General features: G+C 41.2%; 1 long non-coding RNA gene across 1 annotated transcript; it reads left to right on the forward strand.

Annotated features, from left to right (window-relative positions):
- The first annotated feature begins 361 nt into the window (after nucleotides 1-361).
- Nucleotides 362-24354, forward strand: LOC120047368. The gene is made up of 3 exons (XR_005476875.1): nucleotides 362-634; nucleotides 17700-17754; nucleotides 24294-24354. It is a non-coding gene; the product is annotated as an uncharacterized LOC120047368 (long non-coding RNA).
- Nucleotides 24355-24419: the final 65 nt, after the last annotated feature.

The raw sequence follows: 24419 nt of genomic DNA on the forward strand, positions 1-24419 counted from the left end.
AGTGGGTGGGCCTATGCCCTCCCAGGCCCACCCATGGCTACACCCCTGCCCAGTTCTGAAATCCATGGAATGGGGCCTAATTAATTAATTTAAATTGACTTATTTCCTTATATTAACTGTAACTCAGTAAAATCTTTGAAATTGTTGCATGTTGCGTTTATATTTTTGTTTTACAAAATTAGTTTTATTTACTATGTTATGTCTACCCCTGATTCCAGGTTGCATTGGATGGGCAGAGCCAGAAAAGGAGACTACGGCCACTCCCTTCTACACCTCCCTCCCTATATCCCTCCTTCCCGCCCTCTATCCACGACCAGTAGCCCTACCCGTTCGCATGTCCAACCATTCTGCATCGCTCGGAGTAACAGCCACGCAGACTAGAAAAAAAAGGTACAACGCACTTTCTAAGGGGAGAGAGTGAAAAGGGAGGGGAGAGAGAACAACTCCCTGGACACCGAGGAAGACTCGGGTTGATAAAGCAAGAAAAGTTTTTTTTATAAGAGAGAAATAAGTTTCGATTGGGACGAAGAAGACGTGCTTTTATCGACTGCTGGGACAGAGGAGGGGAAGAGAACACTGCCGAAGATGCTCAAGCTGCTGTGTTAAAGTTGTTGCAACTCAAGACTGCTCATAGGTAAAACAACCATTTCATCACCATTCTTATGTAGGTTATTTTAAAAGTGTATTATGGTGATGGTATCCTATCTGGTAAACTCACAAAGTTGTAAGGCATTTGTTAAATGACGTGGCAATCGTGTTGTTTGAGGTTCGTTTACATGACGTTTTTGAAAATAAGAATAACAGTCTTTCACCCACTAACTGAGAGGAAGGGTGGTGGTCCGCCGTGTTACTTTGTTTTCTCGTTCAAAGTTCTGTAATTTAGAACACGGGATGAAGTGGGTGTGTGTCACCACCCACATTAACGGAAGAGTTGGGTCGCACTTCTTATTTCACTCTCTGTTACTGCGCACAAAATAAAGGCTAACTGGGGTATATGGAGCGACGCCAGTCACATAAAGGGGGGTTTATGTTCCTTTGTGCTTAATGCTTATCTATCCAATTTTAAAATACCCCACCCCATGCAGATGTGTAACCTCGTCCAGTTGTTACTTCATCTCAGCAACGTGGATATTGATCATTCTAACATCGCCCTGCACGCAGTAAAAAAAAAATGTACAAAGAAAACGCCCAAATATCACCTTTGATGAAAAACCTGTCAAGCTAAATTATGTTTTTTTTCCCCCTATTTGATTCTAATCTACCAAGTCGAGTGTTTGTGTTTGTGTGAGTATGAGTAAGAGTAATTGTTTGTTAAGGAATGGCTATCATTAAAGGCAGTTACCCATAAAGCCTTTTAAGATAGGCTACAGGCTTTGGGTACGGGTTCTACTTTTTTTTACTATTACCCTCCTACTCCCTCCCTCCCTCTTACTCCCTGTTTCAGGGAGGCGCACCCATGGGAGAGAGAAAATAATGACACACTCTGCAATCATGTACAGCAATCTTAGAACACCATCTTCTAACCGATCGTCACCAAAAACCAACGCTTTTCAGAGTATAATATAGTAACGGTTTTAATATAGTATACAAGTATACAGTGTGTGTGATAAATCAAACTGTACTTTCCAATTTAGCTAAAACTTAAAAACAAAAACAGTTTTTATCTGTTTAAAGTGTGTTTTAACGTGTTCACATGAATGGAGTTTTAGCGACTTTCTCCTCACTTGCAGTTTTAACTCGATTCGTTTTATCCTGGGATTCTAGCCAGGGTGGAGAGAGAGAGAGGGAGAGAGAGAGGGGGGGGGGGTTATGGTAATGGAATGTAGTGGTTTGGAAATACTTACTAATTGAAACCAGGCTTGAGGAAAAGAGGGGAAAAATAATCAAGAATTCTGTATCTCAGAGTGAAAGAGGCGTTTTACTCGAGCTCAGAACATTAAGTAACAAAGATGCAGAATGTGTTTGAATAACAGAAACAGCAACTTTATTATAACTTCAGTCGTGTATTAACTTTGAAGTTATAATAAAACCAAACAGACACCTTTTGTGTGTTTCTCCATCCCAATAGATAGAGATAGAGTTATAGACGGAGAGACTTAGATCCCCCAGATATTACGCTTTGTATAGTTGGGTGGAAATTCAAATGCTTTAATCGCTCCCTTCCCCCTTTCTGCCACACCCTGGCCGACGTTCTACTGTAGAGCCGCAGGGAAAGGAAAGTCTCTCTCCCAGAGAACACAAGCCACAGGCTGGCACCAGAGCCAGCGAGCTCACAGAAAATGTCTTAAAGCTGAAAAAGTATAGTGGTTCTCCCAATTGTTCCTGACGACGTGATGGATAATAACAGCGGCTATGAGCAAAGGGTTGTATGGTTGGTCAAGTCGTGCTTAAAGGTCCAATACAGACTCTTTTTTAAAAAATCATCTCAATATCAAATCATTTCTGGGTAAATATTAAGTACCTTTACAGTGATTGTTTCAAATTAAAATGATCAAAAATAAACAAAAATAGCTTCTTAGCAAAGAGCAATTTCTCAAGTAAGAATTTAGCTAGGACTGTGTGGGAGTGGTCTGAGTGGGGAGGAGAAAACTTAAAACTAGCTGTTATTGGCAGAGAGGTTTGGAACTCTCATTCTTATTGGTCTATTAACTAATTTACCACCTGATGATGTCACCAGACAGGCAAAAACTTAATCCCACCAAAAAACTGGCTAAAATTTCAGGCAATATTTTCAAACATTTCTTACACATCTCTTACACTAAAAGGGCATTATCATAATTTACACAATTTCACAGTATTATTCCAACCTCAGTGTGGAAATATATAAAACACAGGAAAATCACGTTTTTGACTGCACTGGACCTTTAAATGTTCACTTTTTTTATTGTGATGGTATGTAATGTAAGTATAGCCTATGTCTGCATGTTCAGTGTTTTGAACAGTTCATTTGACATGGTAGTACTTGTTCAAAACAGAGAATATAGTAAGTGTCAAATTTTGACTGGAATTTAAGTAAACGATAAGTTACTACACAGCCAACTTCAGATTCAGAACCGTTCTTGACAACCCCCTGACAATCCCAGACCTGGTTTTGTTATTTATTAACGTAATCTGTCAATCCAGTGGACAATGGAATTCATAGAACACTCATCATTGTACTCCACCAAACCTGCCACCATAGCGTTCCCCCTGCTAACTGTTGATAGCAGAGGAGAGGAGTGGCACTCTCACTGGGCCAGTGTGAAACGGAAAGAGCCCAGACTCTCGCACACTTCCTTTTGTCATTTCCTCCTCTAGGTCCCATTCAGGGGCGTTTAGGACCTTGCCCGTTAGAGAGAGGGAGAGCGTACGGGAGAGAGGGAGAGAGAGGGAGAGAGTACTGGAGAGAGGGAGAGAGTACGGGAGAGAGGGAGAGCATACAGGAGAGAGGGAGAGAGTACGGGAGAGAGAGGGAGAGAGTACGGGAGAGAGGGAGAGAGTACGGGAGAGAGGGAGAGAGAGGGAGAGAGTACGGGAGAGAGAGGGAGAGCGTACGGGAGAGAGAGAGAGAGTACGGGAGAGAGAGAGGGCGAGAGAGGGAGAGCGTACGGGAGAGAGAGAGCGAGATAGGGAGAGAGCGAGAGAGGGAGAGTACGGGAGAGAGAGAGAGCGAGAGAGGGAGAGTGTACGGGAGAGAGTGAGGGAGAGTACGGGAGAGAGAGGGAGAGCGTATGGGAGAGAGAGGGAGAGTACGGGAGAGTACGAGAGAGATAGGGAGAGAGAGGGAGCGAGAGAGGGAGAGTACGGGAGAGAGAGGGAGAGAGAGGGAGAGGGAGAGAGAGTACGGGAGGAGGACTGATTCCCATCAAACAAAAGTTTTTCTTTTAACACTTCGATTAATCTCTTTGTCTGATTGGTCCCTGGGTGTTCTGATTGTGGATAATTGAGATATTTAACTCATTTTAATCCCACCCTATTTTCTTTTATTTATCACGTAGATTTCATGACTGGTGCACTAAAGCAGCAACAGTTGTCCATCCGTCAGAAGTAGGACAGTAGCACGTTATTGATCCCAACTTGTGAAATTGTTGGCTAGAGATCCACTAGTGTGGTGGGTTCTCCTCCCCCCTCTGTGTAACTGTAAGCAAATCTCAACAAATATCTCTTGACTCATGGACTTATTTTGCCATAATGAAATGTAGCAATGTTCATGATAATAATTATTGCAAAATACCTCTTTCAGACAGAGCGATTGTACACAGATTTTCAGAGAGAGCCACTCCCTACACCCTCCTCGCTACTATTCTGTCTGCATTTAGAGACAGACTTTACGGCATGTTGCCTGTAAAAAAAATCTGGCTTTTTAGAGCCCAATTCATACAGTCCTATTTTTTTTTTTAACCAAATTCTTGCCGCGCTAAGTTTTTTTTATATCTCTTGTGCACATGGCGGCACGTTTATGAGTGGAAGTAGATGTGGGCAGATGTGGGTGGACGTCTATTTAAAGAAAATCTATTGAATATACACCATCACTAAGAAATGCATTATTAATTTGTTTTAGGAAACATTAAAAGACTAATACAATGTATTTTCAGAATAATAGAATGGCAACATTTTTGAGTTGAATTATGTTACTGGTTTGTGCAGTCTATATGCTACAGTACATGGCCATGCACATTAAATCAATAGTGATTATGTTCATTAAACAGATACGACACACTTAGGCCTCCCTAATCACAGTCAACACACTTATATTTTATAGTAGGCTAATAATATAATGAAATATAACAGAATAAAATATAAAATAATATTTTTTTCCCCCAACACAACTTGCGTCGTCACGGCAACGTGTGGAACCGCTGTCATAGGGGGAAAAAATGGGGATATTTTGAAACAGAGCCCAGGACAAGCCCATGCTTTTTTTCTTCATCCATGTTTTCATCTCTTTCCTACCCTATCCACTTTGTTAGGGAGCAGACATATGGTTTTACGTTGACAGTATCTTCATCAAAATATTACCAATCTTTATTTACAAGAGTCTCGTGTTCATATTTCAGATCCTCAGCGGCCTTTTGGAGTTGTATTTACGCGATCAAGCAAAAATAATAGATCTACATTTGGTTTAGGCTACATTATAAACTGGGTGGTTCGAGCCCTGAATGCTGATTGGCTGACAGCCGTGGTATATCAGACCGTATACCATGGATATGACAAAACAGTTATTTGTACTGCTCTAATTACGTTGGTAACCAGTTTATAATAGCAATAAGGCAACTCTGGGGTTTGTGATATATGGCCAATATACCACAGCTAAGGGCTGTGTCCAGGCACTCTGTGTTGCGTCGTGCATAAGAACAGCCCTTAGCTGTGGTATATTGGCCATATACCACACCCCCTCGTGGCTTATTGCTGAATTATAACATGCTAAATGTTTCTGATCAATGATAGATACATGAATTGATGAGCTATACCACCTCCACTTATTTGCCCAGTCAGAGAATGAACCAAATATAAAGACCGAGATTCAGTGGAACAACATCACATTGATTAAAACAAGTCACGGTCTTTTGGTCGGGAGACGGGCCTAGGCTACTAAGTGGCTGCGAGGGGAAGAGTAAACTAACCCACTCGTTAAAGCTACACAGCATGCTGGCAAAATGTTCTGATCAGTGATAGTGAAGGAGCCAACTAGACAAGAGGATCACGAGCAGCACTCACCTCAACTTAGCTAACATTTATAATTCTAGCCTAAACAGTATCCAAACAAAGATTTAGTGAGAAAAAAACATTTCTGACATTGTCTCAATGCAGCTGAAATAGTTGAACATACGTATGTATTATAACAAATTTCATGCCTTCAATTTCATTAGCATACTTTATACCAATATGTTCATCGTTCGGTGATTTTTATTCCCACAGCAGTTCTTTATGGATCCATCCAGTTATGATTAAGATTATATATATATATTTTTTTCATGGGTTGCAAAGTTTAGAACTGCCAGAATGATAGTAGTAACGGGCGCTGCCTAGCAACCGTCGAGAATTTAAGAGCGTAGTGAGTGCCAAAGCCACCTCAGCATTATGGCTACATTTAATACTAAGGCAAAACTCCTCCCATAACTTTTGGACTATAGGATTCCCAGACGGCATGGATTATTGAGTCATTGTTAGTTTTACACTTAAGACATGACTCTGCCATTGTGCTGTAGAATTTTGTGAATTTTGTCTCTTGTAGTAATACATTATATACATTAGTTTATAATGAATTATGTGTCAATTTTTGTTAACTCTTAGTTATGTTCCAACATTCCCTCTATCTTGTGCCAATATCAGTTCTTTTTAAGTCTTGTTTTCAATAGTTTATATTTTTTCCAAAGAGATTGTCAGTTGGATATGCTCTCTGCAAGGTTTTGTGTAGTTTATCTATCATATGAGCATCCTTTTCTGACTCAAATAGGTTTCTTCAAGATTGCTCTGATGTCCAAAAGATAACAAATCGAAATGTCTTGATATGAAACTTTCAAGTTGCATGTATTTGAAGATATCTACATTGGTCCAAAATTGCTTTTTAATTCTGTAATGGAAATAATTTCCTATTACCAAGTCATATATGGTTTCTATGGCTTTACATTTTAACATTTTTTTATTTTACCCTTTATTTTACCAGGTAAGTTGACTGAGAACACATTTTGATTTACAGAAACGACCTGGGGAATACTTCCAGAGGAGAGGAGGGGGGGATGAATGAGCCACTTGGAAGGCTGTAGTTTACCATGTGGAACAGTTTATGGATGAACAGTTGATGTTAAGATGTGTCTGTTACTTGAACACTGTGAAGCATTTATTTGGGCTGCAATCTGAGGTGCAGTTAACGCTAATAAACTTATCCTCTGCAGCAGAGGTTACTCTGGGTCTTCCTTTCCTGTGGAGGGCCTCATGAGTGCCAGTTTCATCATAGCGCTTGATGGTTTTTGTGACTGCACTTGAATAAACTTGAAAAGTTCTTGAAATGTTCCGCATTGACTGACCTTCATGTCTTAAAGTAATGATGGACTGTTGTTTCTCTTTGCTTATTTGAGCTGTTCTTGCCATACTATGGACTTGGTCTTTTACCAAATTGGGCTATTTGATTTGTTTAACACTTTTTTTGGTTACTGCATGATTCCATATGTGTTATTTCATAGTTTGATGTCTTCACTATTATTCTACAATGTAGAAAATAGTAAATCTAAAGAAAAACCCTTGAATGAGTAGGTGTGTCCAAATTGTTGACTGGTACTGTATATGTCGTAAGTAAAAGCCCCGGGTGGCAAGTTGATACAATTCCAAGTCAGGAAGGTTAAAACCACCCTCAGGCTTAAGAAGATAAAGTTTTCCTTTTTATTCTATGCATTTTATTTGACAATATAAAGTCTGTTATGACCGAGTATAGTTATTTAAAGAATGTCTTCGGTTGGGTAATTGGTATTACCGAGAATAATTATAAAAACTTTGGGAGCAATGCCATTCTGAAGAGGTTTATTCTACCTGTAAGATTCATGGGAAGTTTGTTCCATTTAATCAGATCTGCTTTCAACTCGTTGAATAATGGGATAAAGTTATCTTTATATATTTGTTGTTTGTTGTCACTTATTAACCGTCTAAGTATTTCGTATTTTTTTTGGTCCACTTAAAGGATTGCTGTAGATCATGAGTTATTCCCACAAAAAATCCTATTGCAATAATTTTTTTAAGTATTCTGATAATATTTTTTAGAAACAGAGGCATTGAGTTTTCAATATTGGTCTGGTATATCAGGATATCATCTGCAAATAAGTTTATCTTATATTCATGTTTACCAATACTGATACCTGTTACGTTTGGGTCCTGTCTAATTCCTTCTGCAAGCAGTTTAATTGCAAGTGCAAACAGAAGGTGGGGGGGGGGGGGAGGACATCCCTGTCATGTGCCCCTTTCTAAAGCAATTGAATCAGATAATGTTTTATTTGTGTATATCTTTGATTTAGGACATTTGATATATGTTTTTTTATAAAATTAATTATTTCAGCTGGAAAGTTGGTTTGAAAGGTGTATAATTGTCACTCAGTGCAAATGGTGCCTTAATCTAGTATGTGTTAACAGACACCTATCCTAGGTGATAGTGATTTCTCTATCACAAAGATAACAACCAAGAAACACAGAAAAACCTGACAATACACACGCTGTAAACCTTACACAACCGTGCATATGTGCAACCGTGCAACCCCCCCACCTTCCAACTCCCTTTGTACAGCTCTGACTAGAGTTGACATGTGTACAGATATAGGATCTTAATTTGATCACCCTGTTGTTGCAGGACAGTTCCTGCATTCCAGGAAATGCAAACTTGTAGTCTATTCAAGGTCTAAAAAGTATTATAAAGTTTGTAATTTCCACAAAGTCAGACTTGATTTGCCCTAACTAAACGAAACATTTATCAACCCCTACAAAAATGTCCATTTAATTATAATCCACACAATCATTCACATTTCCCGTTGCTGCAGGATTATTTTCCTGCTGTGCAAAACTGGTCAAATTAAGATCCTACATCTGTACGTACATGTTGTTTGGAATGGAGTGCCTAAATATCAGGCTGGCAGTGCGAGGAATATTAATTTAGACTTATATTTTGCTTTGTTGAGGTTGTTATCTTGCTGGCAACAGATACTGGCTCACATATGTTTTTTAAACTGTAATTTGTTTACCTCCTTCTCAGCACTTGTTTACAATCACAAGTGTTCTTGTACTCTGAAATAAAACCGCTAGCCTATAGAATGTGCAGAAAGTCAAAAGGTTACAGGTGTGTTAAACACTATGTATCAATACGTCATGTCACTGGAAGACGTTATAAAGATTAATGTCAACAATAACTATAGAATGTAATAGAATTTCAGGTATTAAATGGTGATTTACAAAGCTCCATCACTTTAAGATTAAAATGGAGGTGTGGTATAAGCCTGTAAATACCGTTAGCCACTGGTGACATTCACACAAGCAATAAACAGTGTTCCTGACACTTTGGGTCAGACAACAACAGCCTACAGTATAAATAACAATACTTATTTGCACTCTTTTAAAACAATACTTGTATGCCATCCTTAGTTATTGGTGCATTTTGATGCGTGTTGGAAACAAAATGTAAATCATTTCTATAAAATGATTTATTCCACTTGCAAATCAGTGTAATAAATAATTTCCAAGTTCAGTTATTGAACAAATGTTATTTGATTTTGAGGTTTTACGCACCATGTACTGTAGAATAATCACATTTGCCTCTGTCAATCTAAAAATGTTTCTCTTTGCTTATATAAAACCTTTCTCTCGCTCTCTCTCTCTCTCCATTTCTCTCTCAGGTCTGTAAACCAGTCAGGCCAGTTAGTGGTAGCAAATGTTGCTTTGTCAACTGATCGGTCCACCCCTTCGCTTGCAACTACTCCCCATCAATAACGGAAGGAGGAAAACGTTGAGACAATTCTGTTTGATAATAACATTGGAATAATTCCGCAACTAAGGGAGCATCCCAAATGGCACCCTATTCCCTTCATAGTGCACTACTTTTAACCAGGGCCCATAGGGGGTAGTGCACTACTTTAGACCAGGACCCATAGGGGGTAGTGCACTACTTTAGACCAGGGCCCATAGATCCTTAACCAAATCTTGCCATTCAATCTATTCTTTATTGTTGTCTTGACTGACAGATCCTTTCAGATCATTTGCTCTCTGGTTTCATTCACTTTCACTGCCTCTTTCAGAGACAAGACTAACTCACTAGGTATTTACTAAACCGGAGTGTCTATATGACTCCTTGGCACAATCATGTACAGATATCCATTCATTGATGTTGATTGTAGTTGCACAACCAAACAGAATAAAGAAAGAAAGAAAGAAAGAAAGAAAGAAAGAAAGAAAGAAAGAAAGAAAGAAAGAAGAAAGTGATTCTGTTTTGTGGCTGAACCCTGTGCTGACGTGCTCTGGGTGGCAGGCAGCACACGAAGAGGCTGGGTAGAGTGAGTGGAGGACATTTCTTTGGAGTTAGTCACTGCTAGAGAGAGAGAGAGACAGAGAGGAGAGACTAGGCTCTGTTCCAGCTGGCCTGACAACTCTATCAAGGAATGTGGTAGAGGCAGGGTGGGGCCTGCTCAGCCCCGTACAGCACAGCACCCAGCCCAGGGCCTGGCTTGCTCAGCCCCGTACAGCACAACACCCATCCCAGGGCCTGGCTTGCTCAGCCCCGTACAGCACAGCACAACACCCAGCCCTGTTGCCTAGCACGTTGGTTGCTCTCTTAGCAATCTAGCTAGAACTGAGAGGCTATGGTGGATCTCAGCCCTGTAGCCTGTTGCTCCAATCTCTTAGCAAGCTAACTGCTAGGGCTGAGACAGGGCTGGAGGCTAGGGTGGGGCCCAGCCTCGTAGCCTATTGCTCCAATCTCTTAGCAAGCTAACTGCTAGGGCTGAGACAGGGCTGGAGGCTAGGGTGGGGCCCAGCCTCGTAGCCTATTGCTCCAATCTCTTAGCAAGCTATCTGCTAGGGCTGAGACAGGGCTGGAGGCTAGGGTGGGGCCCAGCCTCGTAGCCTGTTGCTCCAATCTCTTAGCAAGCTAACTGCTAGCGCTGAGTCAGGGCTGGAAGCTAGGGTGGGGCCCAGCATCGTATTACAGCACCTAGCCCTTTAGACTGTTGCTCCTTTAACAAGCAAGCACTGCCTGAGGTAGGACCCGAAGCCTAGCCCGTTGCTCTGATCCAGTAGCAAACAAGCTAGCGCTGAGATGGTGAAAAGACCGGAGGCACATAGAAATAAATATATTTGTTTGACTGACTAGAACGGGGAAAAGCCCATCAGATCTCAGACATTTTGACAGTACACTCAAGGGTACAATCAATATTGCTGACATGGTATTGTGATGCATCTATTCTAGTCAGTCGAATTCCCAAGCCAGCCCTGCACAGCTTTCATTTAAAAAAATGTTTTATTTGACCTTTTATTTAACTAGGCAAGTCAGTTAAGAACAAATTCTTATTTTCAATGACGGCCTAGGAACAGTGGGTTAACTGCCTTGTTCAGAGGCAGATTTTGACCTTGTCACCTCAGGAATTTGATCTTGCAACATTCACGGTTGCTAGTCCAATGCTCTAACCACTAGGCTATCTGTCACTAGCAAGCTAGCTAGCGCCGACCACTCCTCTGTGTGTACTGCTGTGCTTGTCACTAGGCTATCTGTCACTAGCAAGCTAGCTAGCGATGACCACTCCTCTGTGTGTACTGCTGTGCTTGTCACTAGGCTATCTGTCACTAGCAAGCTAGCTAGCGACGACCACTCCTCTGTGTGTACTGCTGTGCTTGTCACTAGGCTATCTGTCACTAGCAAGCTAGCTAGCGCCGACCACTCCTCTGTGTGTACTGCTGTGCTTGTCACTAGGCTATCTGTCACTAGCAAGCTAGCTAGCGCCGACCACTCCTCTGTGTGTACTGCTGTGCTTGTCACTAGGCTATCTGTCACTAGCAAGCTAGCTAGCGACGACCACTCCTCTGTGTGTACTGCTGTGCTTGTCACTAGGCTATCTGTCACTAGCAAGCTAGCTAGCGACGACCACTCCTCTGTGTGTACTGCTGTGCTTGTCACTAGGCTATCTGTCACTAGCAAGCTAGCTGGCGCCGACCACTCCTCTGTGTGTACTGCTGTGCTTGTGACGGTCAGCAGTAGTCTGGGGACCACACTGTTTCCTTTCTGGATTAAACCTACCTGAGATTTGTTCAGCTTAGTTTTGCAGTGACCTTGAACTAGTTTCCCAAAACAGTACTATGATAGGTGAAGGTGTTTCCCCACACTTCTCAGAATACTTCTGTAACTGTTATTCCAGTCGCCTTGCTTTGACTAATGGTGTTCACTTTACCACATAGGTGTGACCGATAGTACACAGTGTTTTGGATGTGTGATGCCCATGTAACAAGTCAATGCAAGTCAAGGTTGACATGTTCCTATGTTAATAGCACCATTGACAATATCCATTTATCTAGTCAGAAAATGTTTCCAAACAGACATTAAAACAACCAATGCAAATCAGATCAACCTTACCTGCAACCGGCTTCCTTGAATGGAATACAGAGCCCACAAAGTCGTCTGTTCTTTCGACCAATCGTTTGGCCAACATTTTTCAACGTCTATTTTTCTATATATAGACACACCCTATGTGTTTTAATAAAATCAACTCTATGCATTGAGCTTGTCTGATGCTTTAAGCTTACGGATTGATTAAATAAGACAAATGCCTCAAGAGGGTGCCAGAGATCTAGATAACTAGAATAAAATAAAAAAATTAACCTGACCATCCTCCTCCTGCTGCTCATACGGGCTTTAACAGATTCTGCCGTAACTCTCCTGAAGTTGCCGGTAATAGGCTACACCAGGAGTCGGTAACGTTTCTCATGTGGAATGCCAATTTATCTTACCATTTCAACCGATCTGCGTGCAAGGTATGGTTTTCATATGCACATTTTTGTGAAATGTAATTCATATCTCAACTTAACTTTATTCATATCTCAAAATCGTTGTTCATGTGGTTCATCAAAATTCCATCCAAATCTAAATGAAAATGATACAAACCTAAAATGTAACTTCTATTGCTATTGCCAACTATGTAAAAAATAGCCTATATAAATCCAACAAATATAAACATTGCAGCCTACAGGTAGAAAATATCCTGATAACAATAAACATCTGTTAAATCATATTCAGCCTGTCTGCAACGAATTTGAAACATTTGATCAACTATTAGCTTGTGTTGGCTGAAGCTTGCAACATTGTATAAAATATTCTGGGCCCTCAAGAGTTTCCCACGCCAGTGAGCTTGGGACAGACACAGCTGTAGGCTATTTGCGCAAGCGATAAGAAGCAGTGCTTGACTTGGGGAGGAGCTCACTGGAGCTGAGTACCGGCACCTCAAATGTTCTACTGCTCTATTCCTCTGATAGAATTAGCAAAAAATTATTGTGGAGCTCCTGCATCTAAATATATACAGTACCAGCACCCAAAATGAGAACCGGAACCTACTACAGTACAAGTCAAGCCCTGATAAGAAGTAATCAGGCAGAACCTATTTTATGATGTTTCCATTGGATCAGAGCATGACATTTTTCCCTATCACACTAAGTGGTTATTGAAAGGGAAAGAGCTGGAAAGATTTTTCAAATACATGGAGGAACTATTATAATTCTCAACGGATGTAAAAACAGACTTTGCTTGCTGTTTGAGGTGAAGAAAACATTACTTTGAGATGCTCCACAGCTCATTAGTGGTGGTGTGTTAAGCCAATCAGAAATACTATCAGATGCCCAAATACTATCAGATGCCTACATTTGCACGCAGGCCAGGTAGCCTATAGACCTACTTCTATGTGTAAATCAGGCCAGGTAACCTATAGACCTACTTCTATGTGTAAATCAGGCCAGGTAGCCTATAGACCTACTTCTATGTGTAAATCAGGCCAGGTAGCCTATAGACCTACTTCTATGTGTAAATCAGGCCAGGTAGCCTATAGACCTACTTCTATGTGTAAATCAGGCCAGGTAGCCTATAGACCTACTTCTATGTGTAAATCAGGCCAGGTAGCCTATAGACCTACTTCTATGTGTAAATCAGGCCAGGTAGCCTATAGACCTACTTCTATGTGTAAATCAGGCCAGGTAGCCTATAGACCTACTTCTATGTGTAAATCAGGCCAGGTAGCCTATAGACCTACTTCTATGTGTAAATCAGGCCAGGTAGCCTATAGACCTACTTCTATGTGTAAATCAGGCCAGGTAGCCTATAGACCTACTTCTATGTGTAAATCAGGCCAGGTAGCCTATAGACCTACTTCTATGTGTAAATCAGGCCAGGTAGCCTATAGACCTATTTCTATGTGTAAATCAGGCCAGGTAGCCTATAGACCTACTTCTATGTGTAAATCAGGCCAGGTAGCCTATAGACCTATTTCTATGTGTAAATCAGGCCAGGTAGCCTATAGACCTATTTCTATGTGTAAATCAGGCCAGGTAGCCTATAGGCCTACTTCTATGCGTGCGCGTCCTTCCTCAACATTGACAGGAGCGCTCCAAACAAAAGACAATGACTAAATTGACAAAACTCGTAAATGGAATGAAATAAACCAAAACTTGTTTCTCACAAGTGTAGCATAGGTTGTGTACTCTGGGAGGCGCATGGCGGTCGACTAACACCCTAACGACCAAACAATCGGACCAGTCGACCGATTGGGGTCAGCCCTACCAGGTATGTTGTTGATCTCCCCTTCGTGACAGGAGGCAAAATGAATACAACGCCTCTGGGTGTCTGCTAGTTTAGACAGCTGTCATACCCCTGAGTCTCTCTATGCAAACACAGTGACAATCCAACCTCGTATCGCTTGGCGTTTATCACCTATCTATTTCAGTACCCCGGCAGAAATAACCAACCAACTAGCTGCGCCAACAATAAAGCAGTAAGGATAGGAAGACGTTTTAGCTTGGTGGTGTTGTGATGAAAGACTTTAATGAGGGTTTGAAATGACTGGAGGCCGGGGGGGTCAGTTAAGACAGAAACACTTGTTGGATCCGTTGCCAGACCCTGTCGCTATAGACAACGACGTGTAGCTGTGACCTGCTTGGTTTCTGCTCTTCTGCAACTTCAACAGGAAGCAGAAACGGAACACGGGAGTGATACATAACTATAAATCAAGCTTAGATCCAATTTGTTAACACTATACAGATATAACTGTGCTATGCATCAAAAGGTTTGCGTTTGATCCTCAAACTAGTTCAGCCTGTAACCAATCAAAATCCTGGAAAGCTTTTCATATTTTGACCACTTTACTATAACTTTAACTTTGACTTTGAGTTCCGTTTTTTAAATTGAAAGTGTCTCTAATAAACAAACAAAACAACAACATGTTTGCTGGTGGTGAGGGAAGACAATCCAATAAAGTCTCTCAGGATTGTAAACACAGTTATTTGTTGTACTTTTCTCGGAGGTATTGAATAGTTCAGCTGTATACAACAACAAAGGGGAGGAGGCAGCAGACTAATGACAGTTGTTAAAAAAACTAAAAAAAACTTGTCTTTAAAGAATTTGTAAATGGGGGCAGGTTGTCACTGGTCCATTCCTGTCTGTGAGGAATCCAGTCCACCATTTGCTGTTTCTGCTCCAAAGGAAAGACTCTTCTTTGTTTCCCAGTACCCTCGTCCAGTCAAAACAGTCATCTTCAAACGTGGACAGGAAGCGCTTTAAATATAACGTACCAAGTTCAGCTTTTACTGTCTAGACAAATGGCAAAGTTTAATCGGAAAATTAAATCTATCACTATCAAAGCAGTTGGCTAGCATATGATTATATGATTATATCTTGAAAATATAGACGTCTCATAGCTTAAAGGCTGTGCAGGAAATGACCATAATCATTCAGGAAATCAGAATTCTACAGATACTTTATAGTATGAATGAATCTTAAATCAGATAAGTATGAGTCATGAATCTTAAATCAGATAAGTATGAGTCATGAATCTTAAATCAGATAAGTATGAGTCATGAATCTTAAGTCAGATAAGTATGAGTCATGAATCTTAAATCAGATAAGTATGAGTCATGAATCTTAAATCAGATAAGTATGAGTCATGAATCTTAAATCAGATAAGTATGAGTCATGAATCTTAAATCAGATAAGTATGAGTCATGAATCTTAAATCAGATAAGTATGAGTCATGAATCTTAAGTCAGATAAGTATGAGTCATGAATCTTAAATCAGATAAGTATGAGTCATGAATCTTAAATCAGATAAGTATGAGTCATGAATCTTAAATCAGATAAGTATGAGTCATGAATCTTAAGTCAGATAAGTATGAGTCATGAATCTTAAATCAGATAAGTATGAGTCATGAATCTTAAATCAGATAAGTATGAGTCATGAATCTTAAGTCAGATAAGTATGAGTCATGAATCTTAAATCAGATAAGTATGAGTCATGAATCTTAAATCAGATAAGTATGAGTCATGAATCTTAAGTCAGATAAGTATGAGTCATGAATCTTAAGTCAGATAAGTATGAGTCATGAATCTTAAGTCAGATAAGTATGAGTCATGAATCTTAAATCAGATAAGTATGAGTCATGAATCTTAAATCAGATAAGTATGAGTCATGAATCTTAAATCAGATAAGTATGAGTCATGAATCTTAAATCAGATAAGTATGAGTCATGAATCTTAAGTCAGATAAGTATGACTCATGAATCTTAAGTCAGATAATTCTTCACCTTCAGACATGTGCTAGTGAGCTCCAAGAGTATTGGGACACTAAGCAGGTTTCCATCCGACCTTTTTATGTGAGTAAAGTTCATGTCGAAATAAAAAAAATATAAGGACAGGCCTGATGGAAACAGACATTTGTCAGTAAACTTTCCAAATGTCCACAAAACAAAATACGCTAGACAAGGTGGGATCTTTTTTTGTGTCTGCAAAATGATTTAAGCGAGAAATGTCGATGTTCTCCTCCCCACTACTCCAACAAAATGTGGAAAAAGTCACGGGTGTGGGAATACTTTCTGAAGGCTCTATAACCTCAAGCGAGACGCTATCTGTTACGTTGGCCTAAGGCTAGTCGCTAGTTGTTTCTAAGATGTTAATAGACCTGAACTGAAAGTGAATCTTGGCTAAACGTATTAGAAGCCACATGCAGACATCAGAAGTAGGCCTACGGCAGACAGCAGCTGGGTATGTGAGGTCTGTGTACAAGCCAAGGTGTTGACTCCCCAGGGGGAACATTGTAAGTAAAGGGCCAATACCTCGTGACTGTTTTTGTATGGGACTGATTTGGCAACGTTTGATAGTCCAGCAATGTGTTCCAAGTTGTGGTTTGAACATACTAGTCTTGCGCTGAAATGACCTGCCTGCAGTGTATCTTGTTGTGTTGAGTGATCTGTGGTGCTTATTTAAAATGGTATGGCTGCCTGCTATGGTATGGTCTGCCACATAATTCACATTACCCACTGGGCACAGACGTCAGTTTAAACGTCTACTTTTGATTTACATTGGGTTGAGTTGTCCACCGACGTCAATTTAATGTGAAATCTTCAAAACATTTAACCATGTTGTTGGATTTAGGTAAAAATTTGGGTGAAAAAAGGGACTAAATGTCCTTACCTTGATGACGTTTTGTAAATCCAATCAGTTGTCCACATTGACTTAACATCATCACATAGATATTTTGGGGGTTAAAATGATGCATCATGGTCTAAGCAGTAGCTGGATACACATCATTTAAGGGAGTGTTTTACATAAGTGGTCCTCTTTGCCATCAATACTTTATTCTCACCCAGGCAGGTTCATTATTAATGTTCCGGGGTGCCCCTCCAGCTGATTAAAGGAATTCTCTCTGAGGTGAAAGTCCATTGCATTTTTAGGAAGACACAATCACAACACACTGCAGACGTGTGACGTAGTCATGTAGACTAGATATCCCTGGAGCAATAGCGTGTAAGTACGGGGGTAGTTTATGAATTTGTTTCTATGTCTGTCCGAAAGCCATGAATGAAAGTGTGTTGAAGTTGGTTGCTCTCTTGTGTGAGTAACACATGCAAGAGAGATGTGTGGACGTGAGAATGAACCTAACTAGTCGATCAATCAATGTGATTAACTCCTATTCCTCTTCTCTCTCCGTGTGTCCCTCTGTTAACAGACAAACAGAAAGCAAAGAGACAACAGAGCCCTTGGCCTTGCTTGAGCAATCCAAAGTACGTAAGTGTCCTTCATTCAAAGATATAGTCCTCCAAGATGTTGACGACAAGACACAGACTAAACACAACACAAAACACATCAGTCACTGTAAACTGAATATCTCCACAACTATAAGCAATCTATTGTCTTTGTTGATTGGACCTTGGTGATTCTAAAGTCAAACTCTAGAACCTCTTTTGGAATGTTTGTCACAGAACCTTCTTTGAACCTGGAAGGTCATGTGTCCATTCAGCTGTGAAAGGCCTGCCTTGGAGAAATCTGACACCCTGTGTGTGCCTCCTCTTTACCCCCCATACCATTGCTCGACCACCTGTTTAGTCCAGCCCCCCACCTTTAATATGAAATGGCAAGCCGAGCACTGCCAGATCACACTGTTTAACTGTTGGTAGTAGCAGCTGCGGCAAGATACATTTTTAGTGTCACAAGTCTAAGGAATACCAAACTGCCAAACAGTACGTAGACAATATAGCCAATAAGGGGGAAGGAAACAGGGTATATACAGAAATGTTCTGTGGTTAGAAAGAGGCGGGTTTTAGCCAACTGGTTAGGAGCTGCCATTGTCAGAAACCAGAAGCTTTCTGGTCGGGTGGTCTGTCCTCGTGTATCCTGCAGGTTTTCTCTCATAGCACAGTTACATAGCAAACCACAATGATGATGTATGACGCTCATCCCATTCCTTCCCTCCCATTCCTTCCCCACAATTTTCTTCTTTGACAGTTTTTGTGCCCAAATATTGACTTTCATGTCTCTCTTGAGCACATTTCGATGAGCTCAATGATTTGATTCGAGTGCGTTGTGTCCTTTGACAAGTACATTTTTTGTTGTTACACTCAAGGCACGGAGAGATAGAAATGGAAGAAAGATAAGTTGTTTGACTGTTGTTGTTTCTGCTTTCCATGACTTGCTTGTCTGTCGTATGATTCCACGAAGACAAGTCTTGTTCACTGTTTGTTTACCCCTCAACCAGCTGGTCATGTGACTTTACATTACAGCAATACGGTTTTGTTTACCCCTCAACCAGCTGGTCATGTGACTTTACATTACAGCAATTATACAAACCATAGTTTCCCTCCTGATCTGTGTGTCTTTTTGATGTTAAGAGTTGGATTCCGGTACTTAACAGTTTCCTCTTCCTGCTCATATTTCATTCCTTTCCTATAGTGTTCTTCCCTGTCTCCTTTCCTATATTGTCCTTCCATGTCTCCTTTCCTATAGTGTTCTTCCATGTCTCCTTTCCTATAGTGTTCTTCCCTGTCTCCTTTCCTATATTGTCCTTCCCTGTCTCCTTTCCTATAGTGTCTTTCCCTGTCTCCTTTCCTATAGTGTCTTTCCCTGTCTCCTTTCCTATAGTGTCTTTCCCTGTCTCCTTTCCTATATTGTACTTCCCTGTCTCCTTTCCTATAGTGTTCTTCCCTGTCTCCTTTCCTATATTGTCCTTCCCTGTCTCCTTTCCTATAGTGTCTTTCCCTGTCTCCTTTCCTATAGTGTCTTTCCCTGTCTCCTTTCCTATAGTGTCTTTCCCTGTCTCCTTTCCTATATTGTACTTTCCTGTCTCCTTTCCTATATTGTACTTCCCTGTCTCCTTTCCTATATTGTACTTCCCTGTCTCCTTTCCTATATTGTACTTCCCTGTCTCCTTTCCTATAGTGTTCTTCCCTGTCTCCTTTCCTATAGTGTTCTTCCCTGTCTGCTTTCCAGTCTTTACAAGCATTTCGCTACACCCGCAATAACATCTGCTAAACATGTGTTTGCGACCAATACAATTTGATTTGATCTCTAGTTTGAGGAGATTGTCTAAGTGAAAGCAAGTTGGGAGAAACATAACATTGTGTAGTTAATGGACAGAAAGACTGGAAATCTTAAATGAAATTCACTAATAAATAACTGGAACATTTAAACAGTTCTCCTCTCTGTTTTCTACAGAGGTTGTAAAGCAGCTGTCTGTGGTTTTAAGGTCCCTGGCATGACGCCAAGTTTACTTCTAGGCTGACATTCCACAGGAACTGGTCCTGGAACAGTTAGACCCTCCTCCCATGTTCTCCCTCTCTCTCACCCTCTCCTCCCCTCCTTCCCTCCCTGTGTTCTCCCTCTCTCTCACCCCTCCTCCCATATTCTCCCTCTCTCTCACCCTCTCCTCCCCCCTTCCCTCCCTGTGTTCTCCCTCTCTCTCACCCCTCCTTCCCTGCCTGTGTTCTCCCTCTCTCTCACCCTCTCCTCCCCTCCTTCCCTCCCTGTGTTCTCCCTCTCTCTCACCCTCCTCCCATGTTCTCCCTCTCTCTCACCCTCTCCTCCCCTCCTTCCCTCCCTGTGTTCTCCCTCTCTCTCACCCTCCTCCCATGTTCTCCCTCTCTCTCTCACCCTCCTCCCATGTTCTCCCTCTCTCACCCTCTCCTCCCCCCATCCCTCCCTGTGTTCTCCCTTTCTCTCACCCTCCTCCCATGTTCTCCCTCTCTCTCACCCTCTCCTCCCCTCCTTCCCTCCCTGTGTTCTCCCTCTCTCTCACCCTCCTCCCATGTTCTCACCCTCTCCTCCCCTCCTTCCCTCCCTGTGTTCTCCCTCTCTCTCACCCCCCTGCTCTCACCCCTTCCATCCATTTGTTCTCTCCTCTCTCTCACCCTCTCCTCCCCTCCTTCCCTTCCTGTGTTCTCCCTCTCTCTCACCCCCCTGCTCTCACCCCTTCCATCCATTTGTTCTCTCCTCTCTCTCACCCTCTCCTTCCCTCCCTGTGTTCTTTCCTCCCTCTCAACCCTCCCTCCCCTTCCCCTTTCTCCTCCCTCTTCATGTTTCTCTATCTCTCTCTCTCTCTCCCTCTTCATGTTTCTCTCTCTTTATCTCTCTCTCCCTCTTCATGTTTCTCTCTCCCCCACCCATTCATCCCTCCCTCACAGTCTCTCTCTGCCCCTCCCAGTACACCTTGCCAGGAATATGTCAAAACTGTGAGAACAAGGACTGCCCAAATACTTCTCTAGATCATAAAGATATGTTCCAAAAGAGGGAACAGGAAAATACACATTTGGTGTTATGAAACCTAGAGCACTATTTGCAGCAATAGAGAGTGAAGGAGTGAGAGTTGGGTGTGATGTGGCCTTAGGTTACTTTTTAATGTGAGAGATGAGGGCGGGACTTAGAGAATAATAACGAGAGGTGTATTCTCTGAGCCGGGATCTGTTGGTGACCCCCCTCCCTCTGCTTTTGTAAATAACTCTGAATAGCAACAATAATAATAGGGCTTATTAGAGAGTTAGAGCAGCATAGTTTTCATCAAATCAAATGTTATTTGTCACATGCGCCGAATACAACAAGTGTAGACCTTACAGTGAAATGCTTACTTACAAGCCCCTAACAAAAATGTAGTTAAGAAAAATAAGTGTTAAGAAAGTATTTACTAAAATAAACTGAAGTTAAAAAATAAATAAACAGAATTAAAAATAAACCAGAAGAAAACTGAAAAATAACAAATAATTAAAGAGCAACAATAAAACAACAGTAGCGAGGCTATATACAGGAGGGTACCCGGTACAGAGTCAATGTGCGGGGGCACCGGTTAGTCGAGGTAATTGAGGTAATATGTACATGTAGGTAGAGGTACAGTGACTATACATAGATAATAAACAGAGGTCCTGGATGGCAGGAAGCTTGGCCCCAGTGATGTACTGGACTGTACGCACTACCCTCTGTAGTGCCTTGCGGTCGGAGGCCAAGCAGTTGCCATACAAGGCGGTGATGCGACCAGTCAGGATGCTCTCGATGGTGCAGCTGTAGAACCTTTTTGATGATCTGAGGAGCCATGCCAAATCTTTTCAGTCTCCCGGGTCTCTCAAATCCTTCAATGTCTCTATTGCAGTGTAGTAGAGCAAAATCATGAAAAAATCTGCAAAATCATGAAATGGGACGTTGTGTTTTTTTTGTGTGGCTCTTTTGATGATTTCTAATTCCTCTGATGAATGCAGTTTTGGAGGGCTCAGGTGTGTCACGTGTGGTGTTTGCGCGTTCGATCTCTCACACGGCGTGTTGACTTTGAGAAAAACACACACACACACACACACACACACACACACACACACACACACACACACACACACACACACACACACACACACACACACACACACACACACACACACACACACACACACACTCTCTGTTTTTGATTTACTTAGAATACATTTTTGGTCATGGTAATACGGGTCCGTTTTAGATTGTATTACTAGCTAGCAGTGTCAGTTGACCTGAGTGGAATTTGATCTTCATGAGTTAATTCGATCAAGCCGTCTTTGATTAGTAACACTCTATTCCCTACGTTGTGCACTACTTTTGATGGGCCATGGTCAAAAGTAGTGCACTATGTAGGGAATAGGGTGTCATTTGGGATGCTTCCTTTGACACTGCAGATTCGGTAGGTCTGCGTAGTTGCCTTGTTAAAGTAACTCCCTTTAGCTGGACTGGCTGTGCTTGTTGTTGAGGTTTAATGTACCAGCAGTATATGAATAGAATCTACATCTCATAGCTATGATCTGATTCATATCTAGAATTACGTAAAGTACGGTATATTTCATTTCGAAAGCATGTGCATTCTTGGAGAGGGAGGGAGGGAGAGGGACAGAGGGAGGGAGAGGGAGAGAGGGAGAGAGGGAGAGAGAGAGAGAGAGAGAGAGAGAGAGAGAGAGAGAGAGAGAGAGAGAGAGAGAGAGAGAGAGACAACATCATCATGTAATTACAAGGGGTGGGATGTTCGAGGAGTTGACATTAATGAAACAATGGGTTATCTGTCCCCAAAGTGTGTGCTGGACTGTGTAGTGTAGGCTAGGTCTTGTCAGCATGTGTTGGACGGGACAGGCACTCACCCTGGCAAGTAAATGATGTAAACAAACCACTTTCTTCCTTTCTTGTGTTGTATTTGTAGCGTACTTTGGATCGTTCCTCCCTGTCAAAGTGCTTTATATCTCAGAGCATTTCCTATTATTCCGTACGGAAATCCAAGAGACTCCATTTTGTATGATATTCGTATGGTATGTATTCTTTTGTGGATGTCCATTATCCATTTCTTATATGTTACGAATTGTAATTCGTATGAAATGTTATGAGTTGCATTTGTACAATATGTTACTAATTGCAATTTGTGCAATATGTTACGAATTTGCTAAAAGTACAACATTTTACAAATTTGCGAAACGTATGATATGTTACGAATTCCAATTTGTTGTGGTCAACATTAGCTAGGCGGCTAATGCTAACGTTAGCTAGCTAGTTAGCTCTAAAGGGTTAAGGTTAGGGTTAGCTAGCATGCTAAGTAGTTGCAAAGTTGCTAAAATGTAGTAAGTAGTTGAAAAGTTTCACAATTAGCAAAAATTGTCTGTGATGAGATTCGAAGACGCAACCTTTGGATTGCTAGACATTAGCATTATACGCCCACTCATCCACCCCAAACAACCACCCTCTTTTCATATTTGCCTTCAGTAACCATCTGTCTTATATACCCATACCAAACGTAACATATCATACTAATTTGAGTGTCCCCGGATTTACGTTTTCTATGTTACGTCTAGGCTATGAGACCAGGTTGGATATGCAGCATAATTTTGTCTTTTGCATCACAGGGTTTAGCCATCACAGTTCATTTACAAAAAAATTGGCCTTCCCTTAATCTGTGAAATCAAAGGGTGGGACCCACTAATCCCTATCTGTAAGTCATACAATCCAGTATTATTTATGTGCTTTCACAACCTTGAACACACCCTGATGAATATGCCCAGTGAATTGACGATAGTTACAAATGTGGAGGTTTTATTTCACAACAAATAGTTGACAGAAAATAGCCTGTCAGCAGTCACACCAGGGCGCTACATAAAACAATGGGGAATTACAGTTTGTTCTTACCTTGACTGAGCTATTTCTACACGGCCTGATGTGTACAAAAACAAAAACACGTTCAATTAAGGTTCAATAAAATAAAATAAAAAGTATATATATAAAAAAACAAACAAGAGGTTTGGTTTATTTACGTGTGTGTGTGCATGTGTGCTTGTCTAAAGAATGGCAGCTACAGCCATCATTGTTCTCAGTATTGACATTGTAAGGTGCAGGCTGCAGGATCAGGCAGCTTCCCTCAGGGCAGGGTGTGGTCTCAGTCCAACTCCAACCAAATTTCCACATCACACCTCACAGGAGAAAAGGGAGGGGACCTGAGAGTTGGGTGGTTTTATAGGACAAGGCAATACTACTCACCTACCCAGAGTTTTAGCGCCATCTATTGGACATTGCATATATCTTGGCCATTGGATATATCTTGGACATTGCATGTATCTTGGACGTTGCATATATCTTGGACATTGCATATAACAACAGCTTGTTGTAACTATGCAGTGAGTGACAGGTAGAACATGGTTTTCGTAAAAACAAATATGTCAGGTGCCTTAAGCTTTGTACACATTTTAACAGGGTTTTCATTTTACAGATGTGAACGGTTTGCTGATGATATGAGAAAGCATGTTCACGGGTCAACAGTACTGATGTTATGTCATGTTTTGTTTTTCAGGAAAACCAAGGCAGAAACAAACCACACCAGAGCATAGACAGAGGACAAGAAAAAACAAAAGTATTTCACCTACTTAGAAATCACCTTAAGAAATACTATAGTCTTTCTTTGCATTTTATATTCTCT

The sequence above is a fragment of the Salvelinus namaycush genome, chromosome 5 (genome assembly GCF_016432855.1).
Source record: "Salvelinus namaycush isolate Seneca chromosome 5, SaNama_1.0, whole genome shotgun sequence".
Classification (NCBI taxonomy): Eukaryota; Metazoa; Chordata; class Actinopteri; order Salmoniformes; family Salmonidae; genus Salvelinus; species Salvelinus namaycush.